This window comes from Pollicipes pollicipes, unplaced genomic scaffold (genome assembly GCF_011947565.3).
Source record: "Pollicipes pollicipes isolate AB1234 unplaced genomic scaffold, Ppol_2.1 Scaffold_4740;HRSCAF=5597_pilon_pilon_pilon, whole genome shotgun sequence".
Taxonomy (NCBI): domain Eukaryota; kingdom Metazoa; phylum Arthropoda; class Thecostraca; order Pollicipedomorpha; family Pollicipedidae; genus Pollicipes; species Pollicipes pollicipes.
The window spans coordinates 10,114,619-10,138,494 of NW_023596545.1; the positions used below are offsets into that span (position 1 = coordinate 10,114,619).

The 23,876-nt window shown below is 48.1% G+C and overlaps 1 long non-coding RNA gene across 1 annotated transcript; it reads left to right on the plus strand.

The window, feature by feature from the left end:
- The first annotated feature begins 21,236 nt into the window (after window positions 1-21,236).
- LOC119098454 (uncharacterized) lies at window positions 21,237-23,445 on the plus strand. The gene is made up of 3 exons (XR_005094235.1): window positions 21,237-21,330; window positions 21,807-21,909; window positions 23,408-23,445. It is a non-coding gene; the product is annotated as an uncharacterized LOC119098454 (long non-coding RNA).
- Window positions 23,446-23,876: the final 431 nt, after the last annotated feature.

Below are 23,876 nucleotides of genomic sequence, written 5' to 3' on the forward strand. Positions count from 1 at the left end.
ATGTTCACTGACATTTTTACCCTGTGTTTTTGTCGAGATGGACATGCTAAAAACTGGGGGGGGGGGGGGGGGCGGGGTTCTTCTGAGGTCATGACGAAAAGCAGGCATTCTACAACGTGAGCGTTAGAATTCAGAAAAAAAATATTATTCTGTGCTCATGCCATCGTCGCACATCTAAAAAAGCTTGCTAAATTGAGTAAATGTGTTTATTTTCCTGCAGTGACCATTTTGCTTTGCCAGTACACTACAAAATTTCGGCGTGGTTGCAGGGCATACCGGAGAAAGATGTAGCTTGCAGGGTAGCCGACCTACGGCATGGAAAAGTCAAGCCATTGGTCCAGCGAAGACAATTTCTGAGGAATCGTTCGACCTGATGCAGCAATGGACTGTTAGATGAAGCCATACGTCTCGGAGATAATCTCGTAGAGAGCACAACAATTGGATGAACAAATTCCATTGACTTCAGGCTAGGTATGAGGGGTGCCAGGACAAGGTCAAAACCAACCTGTTTTATTACACCAGAGCTTGCTGTAATGGGTAGTTTCTGGTGTTCATTTTGAATTTATTGATGACAGGAACCGCATCATACATGTTCCATGAACTTCTTAAACGCAGAAAAGGTCACTGGCCTGCAAGGTTCCAGATCAACATTTTGTTCTTAAGAACATACTGCAAAGCGTAATCTTTGAAGCTTATTTAAATGCAAAAACCAAAGCGGTCTAGTATGATTTTGGTCGAAATTATCTTTAAAAGATTAAACAAAGTCACTGACCTTAAATGAACACGAGTGGCTTTTTCCTTAAATCAAGTATCTAAGTTCACAACGGTTACATGAGATGGTCTGGAGGTACTTGGGACACCAGTCTGAAGTTTGACTTTGTTTGACCTAATTTGACCCGAAGGTCATGGCCTAGGAATACAAAATTTTGACACAAGTGAGTTCTTGTAAAGTCCGATACACCACGTGAATTTAATGTCTCCAGTCCCCTTAGTTTCTGATATTTTGGGGGTCACATTGTGCCCGCCACACGAGCGAAGGGCATCCGACCGGCCATCCGAGCGCGTGTTAAATCAGAAAAAAACTCATTGAAAACGTCACGCGGAAGCCGATTATTTCCAACAAGCATGGACGCAATTTTTTGACAGCCATGTGAAGAATGCGTCTCATTTCAGCGGTAGTTTGGCACCGCCCCCACTACCCTCCCCATATCTGACCTAAAGCTTAATGCAGATATTGACGAAGCCCTACCTTAAATTAGCTAACCACACACGTTTGGTCAATGATAGCCCCCTGCCGTGTTCATTGATTAAGCATTTGAGAGAAGTGCTGACCCGAGCTTAGCTCACTGGTGAAAATGTGAGTGGTGCGACTACTGAGAGGGGAGGGGTAAACTGCATGAGGGGTGCTGCTCCATATAGGTGATACAAGGAGGCTTAGGTCACCCTTCAGCAGTTTTGAATTTTGATGTCAGGCTTACACAATGAATAAAAGGAATGGTTTGGCAATTTTAATATTAATATCCGCAACATGTCTATTGGGTTTACTGTCACTTTGTTCAATTGCAGGGGGTATCACGTGATGTGTTTTAATTGACCTGGCTGTCATATTTGCGTAAATAGTGTAAAAATCAATTTGGAAGCATCATTTTCCTACCGTCTGAATTACTAGGCACTGCAATCAAATACGGCTTGTCCATAACTCGCCAAGTACAGGCTCATCTCCAGGCTGGGATAGGTCGAGAGGTCGGTAGATGCTAGTGGTGCCACTTTTGAACCCACAGGCCCGCAACACCATTCAGGTACCCACTTCTGTCTATTGCATTGGAAATATTGCTGTTGTGGTGCCTATTGGTCATGGGCAATGAGGTTTTTGACATTCTTTCTATGCCTTGTGTTTAAAGTGAGGCTGTCCATTTGTCATCGTATATGCCAATGTTTACATGCAACATTGACAACTTGGCTAGTTCAAAGTACCCATTACTTTTGGGATTAGATGACCAATTTTTAGTAACAAAAGGCATGCTTGCATATATGCATGTAGAGTTCTAAGGAATGTCGCATGAGCCTAAGGAGATATGAATTCAGTCTTGATTATTTTGCATCCTGATGCTGGTTGGAGCTGGTTGAGTTATCTCCTATCAACGTATGGATCATTGACTTCTCTTAGCAAACCTTCTAAACCACCAAGAGGGCTTTGTCCCGGAAAAAGAGACGCGTGCCTGGGACTTGGGAATTGCGTGTGTTTGTTTTTTGGCGGTCTCTGCAAAATAGTTCACGCTCTTCAAATGAATAGAATTCAATAGTTTCACTCCGTGTTAGTGTGTAGAAAAAAGACAAAGGAATACATGTTTGTAGGAGGGGATGGATATATTTGTAGGCTTTTTATAGCTTCTTGTTCTGGAAATAATCATATTATGAGGTTGGGTAAGTGCACCTGGAATAATAAATAAGACAGGCAGGCCTATGTGGCATTGTTTTTGGACATTGCCGTGTGGGCCGAGTGCGAGTTTTCAAATTTGGGTGCGTTGCGGTTAAAGGTATTCCAAGTCCCATAAAGTGGCAGCTTTAGACTAGGTGCCGCGCGAATGATTAAGTTTTTGTCGCTGTCACATTTGTTGTTTGTGCTTGTTTGCCTGCCCTGTGCAACTGTATGACTTACCGTCATCCAGCATAGGAATTCAGTGGAAGCTCTGAAGGGAAACATTTTTAAACTGTGGCGAGGTTAAAAAACAGTGTAGTTGGGTGTGGATTTCCACGCAATATTCCGGATTCTAAGACACTGGTGTAGCGAGAGATTTTTCCTGATCTCATTTACCTGTGCTGAACCATATACCCTCCCTTTTAATCATAAACGCTGGGCACAGGTATACATGCATATATATGTTTACCGTAGCAATACTTCTGTTGGATCCGACGTCATCCATTCCCACTTCTTTCGTCATCGCCCTCCACCAACAGCACACTTCTGGACTGCTTTAACGCAGCTGTTAATCCATGGACAATATCCCGAGGAATGGTTTTCCAGAGTAAGTATTTCCATTCCGAACACCGGAAAGCGTAATAACATACGCAGCGACTATTGACAAATCATGCTGACGAGCTATCCCTAAAAAATTTTGAGAAGGCGGTCATTTTGCATTTTTGATGCCTTCTTGAATATTGCAACGTGCTCGACCCATTTCAATGTGGCTTTAGGACAGGTCGTTTTCCCGCCGGCAACACCCTCCGTCTCACCAATTTTGCATTCAAGGCGACTTTACTTTCAAATTTCGTACAGTGGCTGTCTTTCTAGATTTGACCGACACCTAGGAATAGGTAAATCTTGACGCACTACTTAAAATCCATAGCTGGAACTACGAGGTAATTTTGCAACTTTCTCAATTTTTTTTCCAGACCCGGCATGTTCAAGTAAGATGTTGCTCACGTCAGTCCCTCCCTACGACGAGCCCCTTGACCCAGTCCAGGGCAGTGCAGTAGCTTCAACACCGTTACTCAGTATGCTTAATCAGGTGACTAGATGATCGTTACACTCACATTACACTCAATCTTCGTAGACAGCGTGACCCTATATTGCACGTCCCTCCATGGATGAAGCTGCCCAAGGTGCTCAGATGTTTAATCATGGCGATGCCTGAGGTGAACACTAGGGTCTTTCGTCTCCGCCCTAAAACCGCATCAGTCTTCTACATTCGAACTAATCGAGCTATTCCTCGCCACCACTCATTCTTAACGACGAAATCGTAAAACAGTTTTCAATATTGATCTTAACTTTGCCCTCTATTAGCGTCTTCGTTTTCACATCCATGCCCATCGCATCGAGACAAAGAGCACAAACACCCCACAATTTTCGTGCAGTCTCTCACATGTGGTGGGGAAGCGATCGACACATCCTTCGCAGCATGCATACTGCTTGGCTCATTTCGAGTATAACACCCTTATCTATAGTTAAATCTGTCTTCATTTAATTAGCGGAGGCTCGACGCGATTTCATGCTCAGTTATTCCACCTACTACCGGTGCGTTGCGCACTCCTCAAGTGATCGCTCTGCACACAGGCGTCCACTCTCTGACGCCGACCCCCGCTCCTTCAGTGATCGCCGTCCACACAGACGCCCACCGTCTGACCCCGACCCTCCGCTCCTCCAGTGATCGCCCTCCACGCAGATGCCCACCGTCTGACACTGACTCCGCTCCTCCAGTGATCGACCTCCACGCAGACGTCCACCGTCTGACCCTAACCCTCCGCTCCTCCAGTGATCGACCTCCACGCAGACGTCCACCGTCTGACCCTAACCCTCCGCTCCTCCCGTGATCGCCCTCCACGCAGACGTCTACCGTCTGGCCCCGACCCTCCGCTCCTCCAGTGATCGCCCTCCACGCAGACGTCTACCGTCTGGCCCCGACCCTCCGCTCCCAACTCGCTATTTCGAACTGTTGTCAGTAAATTATGTAACTTCACTGCCGCCGACCTCAGTAAAGCCTTCGACAGTGTCGACTATGATGTCCCTTACGCAAGCTGGGATAGTATGAGATCGACCTAGCATGGCTCCGCAGCCACCTGGATGGCCGGAGGCAGCTGGTGAGAGGCGGTACGGCGACTTTGGCGGTCCGTTTCGGGATGCTCCAGGAGCCTGTCGCCCGGCCAATCCTCTTCAGCCTGTTTACGAACGACCTTCACTGTCACCTGCTGGGCTGTCAGTTGATGGCGTATGCTAACGACACCCAACTGTTCGATCACTCGCCGCCCGACCCTCAAAATCTTGTATCACTAATACACCGTGTCGAAATCTCTTTGATCTCATTACAGCACTGGTTCAGATAACATTCACTGAGGATGAATTCAGGAAAATCATATTTCACTTCAGTCAGAACTCATCAAAACTGTCACTATAGCTTAAGACTTCCAGCTAAGTATAGCTGGGCCGGTGGCCAAGGCGTTGTCGTCCATACAACTGCTGGGTGCGACATCGACCCACGCATGTCCGAGGACATTCCTATCGGCCGGTCAAAAGATGCGACGCCATTCTCATATCTCTTTAGTTCTGGCACCACTTCAACCAGGTAATGTTAAAAATGCTGATTGAAACGCACATATTTCGCTCGTTTTATACCGCGTTTTTGTGTGGGGTGGAACAACCCAAAATTGCTACCCCTGATAAAAATTATAAACTTCAGTTTTCTACTATGACTGGCGTGTGGCGTCGGGACAGGGTCGGTCCAGTATTAACATCCCTGGGGTGGGCCTGGATGGAGCAGCTGGTGCGAGAGAGGGGCATTCGAAACAGAGCGGGTTTTGCCACCATGCTTCCGCCTCGTGGAACCAGCGGCCTCCTGCCTTCACTGAACGTCAGACACTACCCGCGCTTCGTGCGTCGCTGAGAGCATTAAAGGCCTAAAACCGCCCGCTTTGTATTTGGCTGCATCGGCTTTTCGCAAATTTGGTTTTTACTTAAGGCTATCACTTGTATTGCTCGGACGTACCTGTGCATTGTTTGTACAACTGTTGCCGCTATTTTATGCTCAAGCATGCTTGCCTTGTTTGCGGGCTTCCACTTCAGTGATCTAGAATCACTTTTGAACTAGGCTGGGAGCAAAAAGCTCCATCACAAAAAGACCGTACGGGAGTGAAAAATTAAGTTTACAAAAGTTGTAACTTCTGAGTCAGTGAGAGATTTTCCAGCAAACAAAGAGGCACCTTTGAAGTCGGCATGGATGTCATATCAGAAACATGTCAAAAATGTTTTTTTGACGTCTTAGGTCATTACAGTGAAACAGAAGACATTAAATAAGGGTAACTTCATAATCATGTGACGAGTATCAAAATCTATGTGACACCAATATTTGGCGCTGTACTTTGCATTTCCTTTTCACAGGACTTTTTTTTAGCACAAAACAAAGCAAGGAAACCAGCAACAAAAACAACAACAAAAAATTAAACCCGCATAAAACATTCAAATAACAAACCTTGGACTCCTGCAAGTCAACACATTACCAAATCAAACACCACTTATATGCCTCTGGCCTCTGTAAAGATAGTCAGTAGATATAAATATTATGTCACTGTTTCTTGCAACATACTAATGTCTATTTCCATGAAAGTAACCCAACTAAGCCAAACCTAAAGAAGCCTCACCTAATCTCATCATGTCTTGCCTATTTGTATCACAGCAGCATTTGTGAGAAACTGGTTCTTGCAAAGTTCCTACTGCCACTTGCCATGGAATTAACCAACTCAGCCTAACTTAGTCTAGTCCATGTGCCGAACATCATTTCAACTCACCTCACCTTTTTCTTGACAGCAGCACTTGTGGCAAAATATGATAAGCCTTATTTTTGGCTGGTTTCAACTAGTGCCTTGGTTCAATCAATTTGTGTCAGCTTGTTGACACCAGACAAAGTTAACAACACACAAGTCAAACCACCTCAAATCACTTTGAACAACTTATTCTGATAGCCATGGTTAGCCGCTGTCAAGGGCAATGGTGGGTATACTCCACAAAACAATGTCCCTTTTCAACGTGACATAACTTATAGATGGCCACAAAACCAGCCTTGCTGCTCGCCTTTTCAGCTGCAACAAAGGCGTTCATTCGCGATACAGACGGCTCAGCAGCACTGAAACATAAATATACAATACGGCTATATCGCAAGTGCAAGTTATAAACTTAAATCTCAGCATGGTGTGCCATCCGTTTGCCAGTATGCACCATTGACCATTGCTAGGAAAAATGAAACTACCAGTTTGCAAAGGCCTTGTCGAAAACAGCAAAAATGTGTTTCGACAAATAAAGTACGAACGCTTACGTAATTTTTTTGGAATGAGGGCACAGAAGCATTGTTTCCGCCGCTGGCTTTTTAAGGGGGGGGGCACTTTTCTATTCTTCGCCCCCCCCCCGCTCTCAGGTCTGTGTATGGCCCTGACAGCTACCATTAGCAATCTCAAAAATTTTAGCTGTTGTACAACAGGTCCCACCATCGTAAACGCCAGATGATTTGTGACTTACCGAAATACGCGATCACATTTCAAGCATCCGACCGGAAATGGCTCGGTTTCGTCGATACTACACCGCACGGCATTCCTGCATCGCAGCACGCGATGAACATGGCACACGGGCAATCCGTTCATCAAGGGAGCGGGCGGACTGTCCTCAGCGTCCCAAATAAGGTATGCACATGCTAAGGTCGAAGATTCAACTCATGTATTCATTCCGTGGCAGTAGAAGAAGACGGCTTGGCATATTCAGGTATAAATTTGCAGTCAGACTGCCGTAACTGCTACTAAAAGTCTGCTTGCAAAAAAAAAACGGAAATTATTTCTTAAGTGGGACCAAACCCGCGACGCATTTGTGAAGCTATGATTTTGCAAGTAAAAAACATAGCACGACATAAAAACGATGGCTTCAACACAGGCGCGTTAGGTTCATCATATATTTTAATACAGGTGTCAAGCATCAAACGACAAAACCGATCACAAAAGCAAAACAAACGACTATTCCTTGTCCTGAAAAGAAAACGAGAAAATCTTCGTTCCGTGATTTATCCCGGGTCGGCTGTGTCACATCTGTCTACCAATACTAATGTGACAGGCATATGTTGACTCAATTATTTCTGAATAACCGGGAATATCATTGAACTCTCCACGCAGTTGTGGATGGCGAAATAACCCTGGTGTTGCCAGGCATGGGTTAAACCGTGTGCCTTTCTGAGGGAGTCAATCCCATAAGAGGTGCTACTTTTGGAGATTTGGAATAGTTGCACCCATCGCGGATCCAAATGTGAAAACCCACACCCGCCCCGCAAGGTAAGTCTCTCCCAAAAGCACGTATGGGCCCTCCAACATTATCTTTCATTCCAGGTACACGCACTTTGCCTTATCATAGTATTAGGGTCTCTACATGAATCAATAAAGATACCAACATTTGCTCTCTCGCCTGCTTTTTATAAACAAAAACTGAGCAAAATTGTTTTTTTATCCATTTCAATATCTGAAACTGTGAGCCATTTTAAGCAGGTTGCTCAAGAACCAACACATTCAATCCCCTTGGTGCCGAGCATAACATCCTCTTCGTCTAAAAAAGTAATTATTCTGGTCGTTCAGAAGGCTCTTGATATGAAGCCAATACGTGGATACGTAAATGCCTTGAAAGGAAATGAATGAAACGATTCCGACCAGGATCAGAATACAAAAGACAACATTGAAATGACATTTACCCGCGCTCATCCGACGACTTTCAGTTGTATATATGTATATGTGAAGGCATGTTTTTTAAACCAAAAGAGGTCATCCAAAGCTCAAAGGTACTTGGTACTTTACACCAGCCAAGTCGCCCGTTTCACGGGAAACTATTGACACACGCTGGAAACTAAATAGCTTCACACACAAACACATGCTTTGGAAGGAACGTCAAGAACAGCAGAGTTCATAGCCCATGGACACCACAATAGCACTCTTTCCACTGTCATACACAGCAGTGGATACGTGACTGATGGCTGATTAGGCGTGCCTTCGTGAAGTAAAGAGGTTTGGAGTTTGACCTCAAAACTATTTTTAAATGCTAGATTTATACTCCAAATGCGTTCCGTACCGGTGTAGACGGAATGCCGACCAGCCTCGGCATAGTCAGGACACATGACGAGAAACGGAAAGCAAGCACATTATTTGGTAAAAGACGAGTGCACCATGCATGACCCCATGTCTTGACCACGGCCACCTGATGATCCATTCAAAAGTTGCTAGCAATGCCAGCTCGGCAGCATGCCACATGAAGGCCATCTTGCACATCCAAACTCCTTGAACAGCTGACGACACTACCCATTCCTTGTCGACCTCCGTGCGCCGATTTCGTCCTCCGGCGCGTTTATTTTGAAAGTTTGCTGTGACCGCTGGAATGGTTTGGTTAATTGACACGTAGAACTATGCTTTCAATTTAACCCAGACGTCAGGTAGTGTTTGAGGTTTGAGCATGTTCTGTGCAGGTGCATTCATTAGATGCGCCTACAAACCATTGTGTATTCGCTTGTGACCTGTGTTCTCTGTGACCTGTGATTTAATCGACAAATGTTGCGGAAAATCCAGGAGTGTAGCTTTGTAATATATACTTGAGGTGGGCCCAGCAGGGATAAATTGCTAAGCATGTTTTTTTAGCCATTTGGGGGGGGGGGGGGTAGAGCTGGAGCCCATTAACTGAGCGGGAAGCTACATTCATGGCAGAATTCACCATCAGTAAAAATGCCTGGTGAGGATGTCAAAATGAATTAAATGCATTTACAAAAGGAATCTAACGCCAATTTGGGACTATTTCAGAATGGTTTGTGCTCGTGTAATAAGGTTTCACCCACTCAGTATGTAGTTAAGTGATCCTAACCGTAGATCCGACCATTAATAAGCTATGGTAGTCTACTCCTGAAGCTATTACATGTCATGGGTCACTGTTCTATGAAATGGCATGCGTTGCATATTTGAAATACTTGATAATGCTGTTACATCTCTGTGCCATTATTTTTGGGCAAAGATAACTGTGACTTGCATCAAACTTTGTTGTCAACAATTGTTGTTTGATTAGATGCAAATACGCGGTTAAAAGCGCGCAAATGGAAGCCTTTCAAACGGAAAACCTCCACAAACCCTTGCAACATAGTGACACCAGCTAAAAGAACTGCAGGCGTTTTAAGCCCGCGCTTTGCTGGCCTGCGGGCTCAAAAGTAGCAGCTCTTTGACATACCCTCCCAACGCTAGGTCGGACCCCCTCTCAATGACACGCCATTCGTGCTGAAGAAGGGAGCAAGGAGACGTCCTGCGCCTCTTTCCCTTTCCAAATATGTGTGGCGGTCCCTAATATGCGAGTTCCATCCCTGGCGTCAGGCTAAGTACCGGGGGTAGCTCGGGAATAGCACAATTCGCTCATGTATAAGGCGGATGAAATTTTCTGAAAGCTACTGAGTCGTACTTCGAATGGGATAATTTCATCGCCGAGCCGAGCCAAACAGATTTTAAATTCCGCAAGTCCATTTCCGAGTCCGCAATCCTTCGCATTACTCTCTCTAACTATTGGCAGACGCGTCCAAAAAACACACACTGGCCGTCTCCGTGTCAGGGTTCTTCCTCCCAACGTATCGGTCCCCAGTTACCGAACCAGATGGGCAATAGTAAATCCAGCCTAACAGTGAAGAGGCTCTGTACTTTCCAGTGGACGCTGCCACCCCATCCATTTTAATACAGAACGCGATCAGCACGCACCCGTCTGTAGAAGCCTCTCGCCCAAACACGGAGAGCCTCCACCAACTCCAAAACAAGTACGAAGCCGCGGTGTTATCTGTGGCGAACAGACGCGTGCCATCCGGCCGTTTCGGGGCTGATCGCCGACAGGTCGAATCTTCTGCCCGCTCTTTCGAAACTGGGTGAGCGCGGAACTGTTGCGGCTTATGGCGAGCCGTAATGGAGATTTAGTGTAGTTCGCAAACAGTGCGAGATGCGGCTGGGGAGAGTTACGTCAGCGCACCGAACAATAAGCAGGCACGCGAACCGCACGATAACAGTTTCCTTTTTAATTTCCGTTCTATTTTTTGCACCTGTTAGGCTCTTTCCGTTATACTATGACCAACTGTTTCTGTGCGCTAGCTATTGATAACAGAATGCCTCTGGTCATTACTGAATTGTATTGACTTGAATTTTACTTCGCATTACAGGAATTTGCGTTAAATCTAGCTGGAACACGATTCGAGTCGTGTGACTCTAAAGATGTCATGAGTCAAAACGAATTTATAATAATTAGCGTGCTTTGTTTAGAAGGACAACTGCAAAGAAAAGAACTGGTGAGAAGGGTGCAATTACACCATGGACTCTGGGAGTGAAGTAGCCAAGTGAAGGGGGGGGGGGGGGGACTATGGGTCCTTACATCCCGTCCGTCAACCAACAGTATGTGTGATGAGCGTGATATGATAAACTAGATGCTGATTGATTTCACAAACATTCTAGGTTCGTGACAGCTCGAGGAAAGCTAAGTGTTCTTCCCCGGTGAACATTTTGTCAGCTTTCTGACGCTCGAGACATAATTGTCTAACACAGTCATTGGTCTCATATCTATTGGTCGATAAGATGTTGAGGGTTTGCTAACGGATTATGTAGCGCCACTCATAATGACAATAGACGGGGGTGTAGTTTTCTATTCTGTTGAAGGAAGGGGGTGGGGCAGCAGAACCTTCCCCTCTCCCGCACACTTTTTACAGGTGTGCCAAATCCGGGGGAAATTCGTTTTTCCTTCTTTCGAGAGTGGGTTCAGCCATATCCCCCTGCCCAGTCTCTCAGGAACTCATTTGCGGACCCCTGCCATCACCCATCCCCCATTCGTACTCCCCTGGCAAAAGCAATAGCATTTCGTCTATGTCTTCCAATAAGTCTGGTCTCAGTGTGCCAAGATCTGCTTCTGATGTGCCTAACGGTTGAGAATATATCACCGTCTCAAGGGCGATAAGCCGGCCTTGGCCGCAGCGGGACGTCCACGCGAGCAAAATATGTCCTTTGCATTTCGTAAAGGCTTTGCACACTGCCAACGTGCATGCTTCATGCCTCGAAATATACTCTACACCATTCCTTATGCATGATACATCACGCAACTCGTGTGATCTGGTCTACTCCTACACCCCCCCCCCCCCCCCGAGCCCCGTTCCTCCGTTCGTGACCCTTCAGCGAGCAGGACAGATGGCACGGCACGTTCTTCCCGGCTTGCACGTTTCACATACCGCAAAATCGGCGTCTGTGCAGACAAGACAGTGTGCGCAGGATCGCAGCTTGCATCAGACGGAAGCGCAGAACAGGGCCAAGGATGATCGCGTGCGGGCACAGGGCCCCGATGGCCTACATTTTGCCGAGCAAATCAGGCGGCGTCACCCGATCCTGGCAACAGACGTACATGGCTGGACTGTGCTTCCATACAAATCGTGTGGGACGTGGCTGCCCGTATCTTCTTGAAATATGCTGCCTGCGATCCTGATGCAGTTCCTAACGATACTCATCAAACATAATGTACGAGACGCATAGGGCTTCCTCGCTGCCTTAACGCGGTCGTGAAGTGCTCGGAGTGTAACCAACGACCCTGGTAACATGGCTCTACTCTGCAAGGTTAGAAATGGCCATAAATCGGCTTCAGCCTCTTCGCCTGCGAGAAGCTACCGAATATTCCGATAAAAAGAATGGCTGTCATCATCAGCGGATTCTGATCAGCGGACATCACGTGCATGTTAAATAAGATTCTCGAGAAAGGACACACACACATAAAGTATCGAACCGATGAATACGACGTGGCGAAAATCGGCTTCTCAAAACCTGTCATGAAAGTGACTGTCCTATTCAACTGAACCCACCTGCGTTATCTAAACTAAGGAAAATTGTGAAGTACGAAAACGCTCGCTTCAGCTCATTTTATTCCACGTGGCTGATCCGATCCTATGCGTCGTCAACCAATAACTCGGTTTCTCAAAAGCAGTGCCTGCGCGGGATCTATCAGACTCGGCAACACTTCCTTGAACACGCTGACGCTACACGTAACAGACCAAGCCCGAGTAAGAATGGGTTACAAATTGTATATCACGCGGCTACAAGATGTCGAGTACATTGTAAAATTAAAGCCACGACAACCAAAACGGCCCAGCATACTTATGACATGTGAACGGGATAGCGAATCAGTTTAACTGTAAATCTGACGCAGATCTGGCTGAAAAAGACGTAAGAAGCAACTGCTGGAGGGACAAAGACAAAATAAAATGCACGGCATTCTAATTGCAAATCACGAAAACTCGGACATGGATCCGGCGAAAAGCCCAGTACGTGTTTCTTGCCACTTTAAAAATACATCCCTTCACAAGCAAAACAATACCGAGCTTGCAAACACCCATATGGCCAGTTTTGAGCCACTGGACCAGTTCCCTCGCCTTCCTCACAGCATGAGCCAATCAGTAGCCGCACCACAACGGCCGGTCTGCGCTCCTAGCTTCTGCGCTTCTCGAGCCCTCTGAATCGAAGCGGTTAGATCACTATCTTACAGCTTATAAGCACTGTTCGGAGTGTAAAAACGAACGACACATTCGTCGGTATTGCTCCTTTTTGTGTTCGATGATATCTTGGTGGTGAAATTTGTTCCAAAGCGAACAGGCGCCGTGCTGCCACTGTGTCTCACCGGGGTCACTGTGCCCGTGGAATAGCATGTCTTGAACGTGTTCCTGGCGCAAAGGTATGTTTACGGCAGAGGTGGAGCATAATGTTCTTACAGTCATAATTTGAAATGGAAGAACATTTCATGCGCTGGTGGGATACTAATCATGCAGTGAAACGGGACCTATGTGTCCGCCATTCGGAAAATGACGATCAGTTCAGTCAGGTCCGTCAATTTATGAACATTACATCGGGATGTTTTTATGGAAAAGCTTCTTTTAAGTGCGCGAAAAATCCCTACATTTTGGGTCTGTCAGGCTGATAACGCCTGCGTAAAATAAATTACGACAGCTACCAGTGCAGCCATGAGACGCACCGCCCTTCTATTCTAGGTTCTAAAAATGTGAGACACGATGATGATGATGATGAAAATGAGAGGGGATGACACGACCCAGAGTCATAGCAGTGGGAAGCCGCACCGGGCCACACCAGCAGGTGAGCGAGACGAAGTTTTGTTCACCCTGCTGGGTGACGTCAGTTGTGATAACACGCTGGAATGGGGCGGCACCTACCGCTGGCTGTACAGGAAGCTGTGAACTTTCGCCGTTAGTGGCGACACTCGTGACACTTTTGCGTCCTGAATTTGAGAAATACGTTCATTGGGAAGCCCACAGACCGCCAGTGCTAATCACCTGGGCTGGCCTAAACGATTGAGCAATTTCTCCAAATCCAGACATTTTTGGCGACGTCTTCTCTCATTTCGCAGTGCATCACCTTTCCAACACGGGAATGTCAGTGCGGCGAATATCCAACCACGTGGCTGTAACGTCCGGTGGTGCTCTCCGAGGCGAATATCCAACCGCGTGGCTGTAACGTCAGGTGGTGCTCTCCGCGGCGAATATCCAACCGCGTGGCTGTAACATCCGGTGGTGCTCACTGCACAGTGCAGCCATGAGATCATGACCCCCAAAAAACAACAAAGAACGAAAAAAAACCAAGATGCCTCTGTCACATTCGTACAAACCTATTTACCTCCAACGCCGACTGCGGTATAGCATACCGCTACCGCTGGAGAATTTCACCATATTATTCTGCTAGCTAAGAGACCTTTGCCTCTGCTTGCCAGCGAAGTGGTCTAAGTGGCCGATGCGCTCCATAATACTACCTCTGTATGCCGTTCGCACTTTCCGTTGCGATTCACCTGCAAATATTCGCATCCAGTACCAGACAAACTACGGCTAGGCAGAGTAATTTTACTGACCGCGGTGCTACTTGTGATTCTGCAATACAAGCTAATTCGACCATTTTTTGGAGTTAGAGCTGGAAAGTGCGCGGCTGCTTACTCTGAATGTTTTGACGTCGATCTCTATTTAGGATGCAACTCGGAAAGGGATATGGACCTCTTTGACAAAAATACCAAGACAAAAGCATCCTGGAAATGCTGGCTTAGACAGTAATCCTCCTCCCAAACTCGCTTTGCGGTCGTCCGCAAGTTTTTTTTTCTCACAAATTAGGCTGAATGCAACACAATGGACAGGAATGAGACACATGACATTGGTCCTGTAACAAAACCCTGAACGGGAACCTGAATCCGTTGGCCGTCGGCGGCTCTGTGGGCTGCTGTTGCGGCTCTGCACAGATCCGGCCTAGCCAAAGACCTCAGCGGGGTATCCACTAAACTGTCATTGATGACGGAGGCCCTGGCATTGCCCGGCTAATCCCTTCTCAGTGGCCGGACAACCGAAGAAAGCCCCCTCCTTCCGGGAGCGGTCCTTTCATTCCCGGCATGCTGGGGAGAGCTTATTTAATATGTAAGTGGTGGTGGGAAGGGGGGGGGGGGGGAGGCGGGCGGAGGTAATCCCCACCAGTGACCGGAAACCCCTCCCCAGCAAACGGTGAAACTCCGCCACCCAAGTGAAAGACTTGATTTGACGGCAGCTGACGCCCGATAATGCCTTTGTCGGAGTCGGAACCAGGAATTGCATATAAGATATAACTGCTGTTTAATAAGGGTTATATACCCATATACTCGCTACTTGCCAGCAGAGCAGCCGCCAAATGTGTGCCGGAATGTGTACCAGTTCTGTTGGATTGAATTCCGTCAATGGAATGGCTACTTCGTTTAGCCAGTACCTATCGGTACAACGAAGGTCGTTAACGCTTTAACGCTGAACTTCAGCATAAGACCTCTAAACTCATTATGTCGTATACCCGGGAGCTGAAGGCTTGAAGGCTGTTTTACATCAGAGGTGGAGTTTCGGTGGATGCACGCATTCTGTATGGAGCAAGCATTCCAAGGTGGGGCAACTGTTCTTAGAAGAACAAATTGAGCGGGAAGCCGTTTTTGAAACGGCAGGCATATTAGTGTCAGACGGGTGAGAAAGGAAAGGTCAGTTAAACAGACATGCCAGAAAGAACAGGTAACATAACATGTAGATAGGTCCTCAAAATTGCTCGCACACCGTTAAGTCGCATGCTTTGCATGTTCTGGATCTTATTGGTATGTGTCTACGTCTGTCAAATGGAATTTGATTGGCGTCAATACGTGTTGGCAAGGATATGGACAACGGGTGATATGTATGCGGGCAACGTTCTGCTCAATTCCAATCAGATTAGTTCATTTTCATGAACAGCTGTGACCGCGAGCAAGGTAACACAGACCGGGTAAAAATGCAGCGAACCCAGCTGGCAGTCAACGTAAAATGCACAGTTCCGAACTTGAACGTGATATCACGGAAGTGAGATGCAACTGCGAATGACCTCCGTGCTATTACTCTGGGTCTGTCGGTCTTGTATTAAGTTGTTTCTGGCGACGACAAATCGTATGAGAGATTTTGGAGGCAAACACAATATGTCCCTCCGCTATTTCCATTCAACGCCATAACGCTTATGTTCGATTTTGTTTGGTCTGGGATGCAGCTTATCACTCTTACCGCACTGACTTTTCAGTTGGCACTGTGGTTTTCTGGGGAAGGGGGGGGGGAGGGGCAATGGAGGCAGCGTCCCATGTGTCCCCCTCCTTTGCTTTCACCACCGTGTTTACTCCCAAAAGTCGTCGTGTTGAAATGCTGTCGTACAACACTTTCGCAACGCAGCCTATCGTGGTATGAACAAAGCATCACCATCGTCGGTCTCTTTTTACCAATGCGGGGAAAATATTGTGCTAGTGCCTACGGCACGTGAGAAGAAAGCTTGAAGAATGGATTTTCATTCGTGAACTGCAAACTTCCAAAGACAAAACGCCATAAGCCGACCCATGTTATGGTAGCGAAGAACGTTTGTTCAAGATGGAACTCGTCACGCGACGAGACGAAAACGCGGACGAAAACAATGGCTAGACGAAACGGTGACGCATCGCAGTAGTGCCTTTAAATGCGTTGGGAGATCAATTTGTTCGTTAAGATAGCAGCTCAGGCGCACACTTCAACCGCACGATCCTTGGATTGACGAAATGAACGAATTGGCATTTACAGTGCACGATCGCCCTGTTACTCTTATTAGCCATCATCGATCCACTTGTATTGCTATCTGCTCATCATATTGTTGTCATCGAGTGTCCTGTTTTTCACAGTGCACGAAACATGTGCGAGGGTAAGATAGACAACCCTGTTAAAATGTCTCGGTATAAACAGGTTTTACATGAATTAACCCCATAAACGTCGCCAACTCCAGACTTATGCTAGGCCTTTAATCATATTCTGTAGCTGACCTCACATCGATTAACCGTGGATTCACCATGACGTATTAATTTAGCAGCTCGCCTGAAGAGCGCATGCCTGCCTGGATATGGCTTGTTTTGCGGCTTATTTGTTGTATTTTATTCGATTTCGAGAATGTAATCAAAAGTGAACGGCAGAATTTTGATTTAGATGTGCAGTTTCGGATGGTCTGCTATCGATAAATGGATGAACCAGGTATGCAATGGGCTAACATCTCTTCCAGCCATATCGACTGGATTCTTGTGAGGACTCTCGTGAGGATTGCGCCACTTCAAGCCAATTTTGTCGGCCATTGCAGAAGGATTTCTTGCCCTCGGCATGGAAAAAGTCAATACATATCCTAACCTTCTGTTCATAGCAGATCGCGCAATGATCCTATAAGTTATAAGCCAGTTAGTTTGACACCAGTTCCCAGTAAAGGTGTTGAGAGAATTATCGTTTATCGTCTGGTCATCAGTCACCTGACATTATTTCAGCTTTATGAAACACTCAGCTGCTGGGGCTGCATGACGTCGCCTGCCTCACCCTGGCAGGAGGGGCGGACATCGCGGAAATCCGCACCTCTAGTTTCCCAGACGCGCAGCTTAGCCACTGTGCTGTTGGTATCATCCGTCCACTTACTCCAGCAGCAACGATCGCGTACAGGACGATTGCACTGGGATTGCCTTATATACTGACGGAGGGCCAAGCTCTCCGGACTAATCCCGATATATCGCAGCTCAATGAGGGCTATAGTAGGCCCTCCTTTTTTGTAAGGGCTCTCGATATAGTCGTCAATTAACTACCCAGACAGAGACAACGTCTTAGAGCAGGTGGTAGGCTTAGCGCTCGATATGGCCTGTCGGCGACGCGAGTCTTATTGTTCAGCAGGCAGCAAGCCATTGGCCGTCGGCTCGACGAGGCAACTAGACAGGTGCTATGTCAACTGCGGGCTGTTAGTGTCAAGCCGCTATTGTCTGATCACGACTCCCCGCTCAAGGGCTGGAGCAGCCTGAGAGGCCTCCGTCCATGTAAATAGCGGCTCAGGTAAGCGCAGGGAGGGGTTGGCAGGGGTAAACCAGGAATGGACACGACAGAAATGTTCGTGGTGTTTGCTTGAATCTAGTGATATCATTTGGTGTGCGTTGTTATTTGCAAGATTGGTCCGGGTGCATCTCAACAAGCAGCGTTTTTATTCGTGCATGCGTTACTGAGACCTACCATTTGATATGCGACAGATAGCACCTAAGCCAACGACATTCCTGAGGTAACTCTTGGTTCGCGTTTGAATTGCTCTAGTTAGCCGCTATTGTTAGCCGTTTTCCATATTCTGAATACAATCCTTCAGTTATATTTGGCTGGTGAATGCCTTTTCAATGATGCGCAACGCCATACACTCATTACAAAACAACGTGCATGGGTCAGGATATCTATGGAGATGCAATCGACAACTTTCAGGTGGCATTTTTCAGACTCGGTCTAACATGGGTACGGAACAGAGAGCGAACCGTCGGGTACTGGACCGCCCGCTTGACACAGACACACTAAACCGAGCCGCAGAACAAGGGGTTTCCAAAATAAGCACATCGAGCACTGCAATAAGCACTGTTCACGTCATTTCAGAAATCATTCATGCTCCTTCGCATTATTTCACAGGATGACTCCCAATCAAAGTATGCGAGCATGATAACTGCAAGCGTAGTTTTGCATAGCATAGTTCTCCTGCTGCTTTTGTTGCTTTAGATCAACGAAGTAAACGACGGACTAAGGTGAATTAGAGAGCGCATAACGAGCACTTGCACATATATTTGTTTACGAGATGCGACTGCATAGAAGCACTAACGAAGGGATTTTATCCGTGATCTGAAACCTTCCGTAAACCAAAATGTCAGCAGCTTGCCCTTTTCAGGGTAGTCCAGAACACATGCTCGATATGGGCCTCAGGCACTACTTTTGTCTGTCCTTGATTGTTCTTGTATGTCATTTTACCATGATTCACGGCGTTATTGTAATACCATCTGTTCGCCACATTACTGTCGTCCAATGGCCTTCCTTTTTACAATGTACGAAAAGTTTGCGACGGTAAGATAGACCAAACTCTTAGAATGCCTCAGAGTAAAAAGGTCTTGCGCAAAGTGTCCCGTAAACATCCCACACTCTGGATTCTTATCATGCTTTGAGTCACGGCCGCTCAATCTATATATTATCACATAAATCAAGTTATTCAGTTATATTCTAAGGTTCACAATAGCATATAAATTTTAAAATCTACCTTATGGGAACAGGTCCTACCTTGAGTTTTTCGAATTATTTGTTGTATTTCCTTCGAGTTTGAGAACGCAGTCAAGCGTTTAGGGTATACGATTGGTTCATACCTTGCTCATTCATGAAGGAAAGCCAGCGTTCAATGCATGAGAGACGTTACGAACATCATCGACGTCCACATGCTTTTTCGTGTTTGTAGGTGTATCTCGTAGCATGCGAGAGGACTATAAATACTTCTGCTGCACACGTTAACACAGAAAGTTGAAAACCACCCTGTTCTCTCAATTAGGTCATAGGGCAGGTCATCCGTGATCAATCTGAGCGGAGCAACGACAGAGCGGCATTGTCTCTTATGAGGGATGAGTGGGAAAAACAACTACAGGTTTCGAAGTGTCTGGCACTGATATTCATTGGCAATATGTCAGACCGATGGAGATGAACAATATTCTAGATTAACATCGGTCAACCTGACCACGAAGGTGCAGAAAATCCCAGAGTTGCGGGCACGTCAGCACCTGGCACATTTGCAAGGTCTCAGGCTTGACCCTGCCATCGCCTTAGGGAGCTCAGGGCACGTTTTACGGAAGTTTTCTGTCATGTTTGTCGTTATCGCAAGCTTTTTGAAAAGGGGTCTCGTGGTAAATGGCGGTTTAACATAATAATAACCGCATTCAGATGAGTCGTACCCGTATACCATGCATGCTTCTAAGTACTGAGCAGATTATGTCGTGCCTGCCATGGCGACAAGCGCGGCGACATGCATTGTCCACCGTCCTGAATCTCTGTGTGGAGGGTTAGCTGAAACGTGCTCTGCACTGATCGTCGCCAGCTGAGCAGTTAGGACCGTCGTGTTACCAATCTCGTCGGACTCGGCGGAAAAACAGGGTCGGTGTTTTTAAGAGAGGGAAGGTATCGCCGCGATCCACTGAAACACTGAAAGGTCGGCACATTCAAAACGTGTGCAGTTTAAGGGTGCGTGCCGATGGATAACAGCTTACCCGATGACCAAGCGAGGGGCGTGACTCCTGTCCCTCCAACCAGGGGATTGGTCGTGGGTATGCGTTACCAGTGGGACGACGATGAGGAATTTCTGATATGCCTATACGTGGAGTCAATCTCTCACTGATTCGGGTTATTTCCCACTGATGATAGGATGGCGATAATGCGAACGCCAGAAATGAGCGTTCCAGTCTCCCGTGACATGCGACTGGAGTCCCTATCACTGCAGCTCACTTTTGAGAGCAGCTCCCACTACACGGGGCGCCATTCAGTCAAAGGGTGCTGAATGGGAGGTCCGCACACAACGTAAATAAACAGCTTGCAAGCTGGCATACGGAATGGAAACGCTATTAAGACGAGACATTCTTACGAAGCCAGTAGTGCACTGTATGTCATGCACACAGTTGCGTGTGCATGACACAGACACTGACACATGACACTGCCTGTCATGCACACAGTTCCTCCATGCTTGTACGACTACGTAATTGTGCGTAGTGGCATACGTTGTTTGGGAACTTACTGCGACATATCAGCTCCGCCCGCATATTTATAAGTTAAATCGTGAACACACAGCTTCTTCCAGGATCGTTCATGATTGCGTTAGGTTTGTAACACGAGAATCTGCTGCCGCATCGATTGCGGATTACCTCAAACGTACCGTACCCACTTGCCCGACCAATAACGCTGTCGAGGCGAGATAGAAAAGCCTCGCGTCCCGCCCCACACTTCCCCGAAATGCGATCCTCGTAACCCGGGCACGTACAGTGCAAACCGGTCCCGAAACTCGGGGTCCTGATCACGCGGTGACCGGCTGACCACACATGATCGCCAGCAGACGTGCAAACTAGCCACCACCGCGCCCACGGCGTCAGCCACGACCAGCCCAGGTCCAGCCGTCTCGCCCGCCGACCCCAAACACGTCTCCGTACGACACGCTTACAGTCGTGTTTGCGAGCACGCGCTCCGCGACTCATGACATCTCGCAGCAGCGCCGGGCGTGACATCCGGTGGGCCGGGGTCGGGTGCGGGACCGAGTTTGCACCTCTGCGCCGGGCGGGGGCCGCCGCGGGTTGGTGGGTCGACGCTATAAAGCCATCGCCGCCCGGCTGCCTGTCATTGGTTCACCGGAGTCGCTGCTTGAGACCGTCAGTTCTTCCCCGTGTCGCTCCGCTCCTGTTTGAATGTCCAGAAGGTTTATCTGGGCGCCGCGGCTTGAACTCGCGTAAGTACCCGATGGCTCACTTCAGTGGGGCAGGCATTCAGCCTTGCCACTCGGCTGGCCAGTCTAGCTGGTTTTGAAGCAGGATGGAATGTGTGTGTGTGTGTTACGAACGTTCATTGTCGTATAACGCTCACGGCGTACATGCTGTAAGGTATGGCTTATAATGGCATAGCCTTTCTCTTCGTTAAAGACCACCAAAAGTTCTGCTAGTCACCATTTCATTTCCCATATTGCTCAATCGCATACGATCACATAGCGGATGCCACATCGGCACATGGTGGCAGGTGGCATACGAGATGCTGCGTGCATCGCTCTGCCGGTCAGCTCGAGACCGGACTGAATGCGCGGCGTTTGGAGGGATAGCGATGCAAGTGCACCATTGTATCCGAATGAGTGGCGCTCTGCCCGTCACCGGTCCACAGCGAGTTTGGTGCTACCAAAGATGTGAACTGCCTAATGCGGTGCATTCGCTGCAGGCTCGGTAGCAGTCTTGCCAGCAGCAAGGGCAGCAGACAGGCGAACTGCGGCAATAAGCTGGAGCGGGAGGTGCTGACGCTGGTCCACCGAGTGCCCTGATAGGTGAGTGGCGCGGGAGTGCTGTGACTCCGAAAACCGCCGGCAGTGCTGCACACTTGCTTGACCGAGGTACGAGTGGTATTGTTCTTCTCGTACCCTCCTCTGCATCTGCTGTAATCTATGTCCATGCCGACCTGAGAGTGTGTCGAGGTATAGTCCAGCCATACTGAGAATGTCGTCCAGCACGCATGTATGATGCGAACTTCTCAACGGGCAGGATTACAGATGCATAGCTTTAGAAGACTCGAATGTTAGGTGTTTTGGTGTCCGAGGGCTGTCTCCACAATATCCACATCCAGAGGCAGCCCTGACCATTTCACCGAGTGCCCATTGCTTCACCTCACTGCCCCCGGCCCGAACGCTGCCGAAGACGAGCGCACGCCACTGGCCAGACCCGGCCTCCTTATCGCCTGTGACCTCCTCGCGTCACGTGTCGGCCTCCTCGTATCACGTGTTGTCCGGATGACGGCAGCGATCGTCCCCGCCAGACAACGGTCCTCTGACGTCACAGACGACACCCTGACGTCAGCGGTCGCATCCAGCGGCCCTTGTGCCGGGGCAGATGACGGGATGGTGCCCTGAATGACCTTCACTGGAGCGCGCGTCGCCCAGCGTCGGATGGGAGTGTAATGCTGTACTTGACAGCTCGGTCGAGTTGTGCTCCGGTACACGTTACGGATGTCTTTGAACCATTTGAGCCACTCATGGAAGGGCAAGCTTAACAGGATATCTTCGTGACACGATAGTACTAAAACACATTTCTATTCGTTGGATGCAGGAAATTAACTTTTGGCGCTTTAATCTATAGTTGCACGGCATTGCGTCATAGACTGCAGACATCACGCCTACTGCTGCGCATGTTGGAACACAATTTCGGGCCTAATCCGCCACCATAGGACTTGATCTTCCCGCTTATGGAACTACCTCAGTTTTTATACAAAAAAACTCCAATCCGTTTAGGTCACGCAGGAGACGCTTCCTGCCTCAGAAAAGTCTGTGGTGATCAGAATGCTCCTAAGCCTCTCTGTTGCAATAGACATTATCAGGAACTACGAGTCCTGCAACCAATAGAGAAACGCGGAAGCACATGCCGAACACTTCCAAACGTGCCAGCTGTATGCCCTCCACCAGCGATTTGGCCGACCGCCAAGGCATTCGAGGTCGTCGCGTGCCCAGGCATGACACGTATAAGGCAGACGGGCCTCCCAACATCCCCCCCCCCCTCCCCACACTGAGCAGACGGGGGGCGACGGCTAGACGGCGACGGAAGCTTCGAGTCGCCCTACTTTGAGTGACGCGACCCGGCGGGGCCGCCGCCAACTTTCGCAGACGATGGGTGAGGAACTTACCGTCCGTTGGCACATATTTTCCCCGAAATTTGTCGGCGGGCAGTTTATTGCGTGCTAATTTTAGTGGCGAGACCGTCGACCCTGTCCGTAGTCAACTTGCGCGGCGGGAGAGTAATCTGCCGGCGAGCCTGACGACCGCGTCGCGTTCGCAGGAAGGTCGACAGCTAGCGGAGCGAACCTCTTCCCGCCGGTCGGACCCTCCTTGATCGAGGGCGGCACAGCGCAAGATCGAGTCAGCGAGTCGGCGAGTCGGTTAGCCAGCATGGGACACAGCGTGGGCCCTAAGTTCGCGGCGACGAGCAGCCAGAGCTTCGAGGCGAAGCCTGTCAAGTGAGTATTGCGGGGGTTCTGGCATCGCCTGTGTTTAAGGCACTGGACGCAATCAAGAATCGACCGTTCGCTCCGCGTGTAGGAAAGTTACGGGATCTCCCCAGATTGGTATTGCGGAGTTTCTTTGCTAGGTGTTGGCTTTCCACGCTGTAAGAATTTTGCAAGCTTTTGACTTTGATGTCGAGATAGGATGTTTACCTCCAAAGATTCCGGGAAGTAAAAGCGTCAACCTGATGTTATAGCACCAGAGGCAGTGGTGTTTGAATGAGCGCGTCTGACCCAAAAATGCAA